Below are 1,645 nucleotides of genomic sequence, written 5' to 3'. Positions count from 1 at the left end.
GCCTGCCATAACAAAGTACCAAAAATTTGTAGCTTAAATAACAGACATTTATTTTCTCATAGTTCTGGAGGCTGAAAGTCCAAAATCAAGATTGGTTCTTGATTTTGGTTCTGTAGGGTTGGCTCCTTCTGAGAACCATGAGGGAAAGATATGATCCAGGCTTTTGTCCTTGGCTTGTAGATGGCTCCCTCTTTCATGTCTCTTTACAACATCTTCTGTCGGGTCACAAAGAGTCAGACATGACTGAGAGACTGAACGGAACTGATATCATTGTCCATCTGTATAGGTCTGTGACCAAATATCCTCATCTTAGAAAGACACTATACATATTGGATTAAGGCTCATCTTAACTCATTTTAACTAATCATCTCTGTAAATTCCCTGTCTCTGAATATGGTCACACTCAGACATAATGGGGGTTGTGTGCACAGACTTAGTCATGTCCAACTCTTTGCAACCCTATGGATTGTAGCCCGCCAGGCTCTTCTGTCCATGGAATTTTCCAGGCAAGAATACTGAAGTTGGTTGCCATTTCCTTCTCCAGGGGATCTTCCAGACCCAGAGTTAAACTTCAGATTAATTTTGGGGTGAGGACACAATTCAGGCCACAACACATGGTAACTGAAATTTGTACACATACACGTTATACAAAAAGAGTGCCTTCTGAATGGACCCAGAGAGAGAGATAATCAAAATTTGAAAATTAGCAGTATCTTCCAAAATGAGTCATGGGAGTTATGCTTCATTAGTTTCTCCCAATGCTAAAAGTACTCTGTGTCTTAATTATCAAATGTCAGATTTGTTATATTGAGAATTTTGCATCAGCTTTTCTTTTGTTAAGGTCTTTGAAGATAATACTCCACAGTCCTTTTTTTAAAAAAATCAAGTATATTTATATAAATTAGAAGGCATGGATCTTAAGTGTTCAGTTGGATGAGTTTTAACACTGTACAGAACCATGTAACCATCATTGCAGTTAAGATATAGAACCCTTTCATCACCCTCAAAATTTCTCTTGTCTCTCTTTGTAATCAATCCCCCTTGCACATACATCCAGCCTCAGGCAACCTTTGTTCTGATTTCTACTGCCAAAATGTAATTGTGACTGTTTTGGGATTCCATACAAATTGAGCCATACAGGTATGGCTGGCTGCTTTCACTCAGAATGATGCTTTTGGGATTCATCTTTGAGTTGTGTGCATTAGTAATTTGCTGAATGGTACTGATTATATGGATATGCCACAATTTGTTTTATTCATTCTGTTGCTGATAGACATTTGGGTTGTTTCCAATGCTTTATGAACATTGTAGTAGAGAACTTCCGTGAACATACGTTTTTATTCTAGGAGCAGTATCACTGGGTCATAGTGCTGATATATGTTTAACCGTATAAGAAATTGCCTGTCAGCTCCATAGAGTGGCTACACCATTTTACTTCCTAACAGCAGTGTATGAGTGTTCCAGCCGTTTCACATTCTCAACATCATGTTAGTTCTTTAAAAAAATTTGGTCATTCTAAATGAGAATAAAGTAGTTTCTTATTGTATTTCCTTTATACTAGTGATGTTTATCACCTTTTCATATACCTATTGGTCATTCCTATGTCTTATTTTGCAGATTAGTTTATTCAAGACTTTTGCCCATT

The sequence above is a fragment of the Bison bison genome, unplaced genomic scaffold, assembly GCF_000754665.1.
Source record: "Bison bison bison isolate TAMUID 2011002044 unplaced genomic scaffold, Bison_UMD1.0 scf7180017834898, whole genome shotgun sequence".
Classification (NCBI taxonomy): domain Eukaryota; kingdom Metazoa; phylum Chordata; class Mammalia; order Artiodactyla; family Bovidae; genus Bison; species Bison bison.
Note: the sequence above shows the minus strand (reverse complement) of the source record.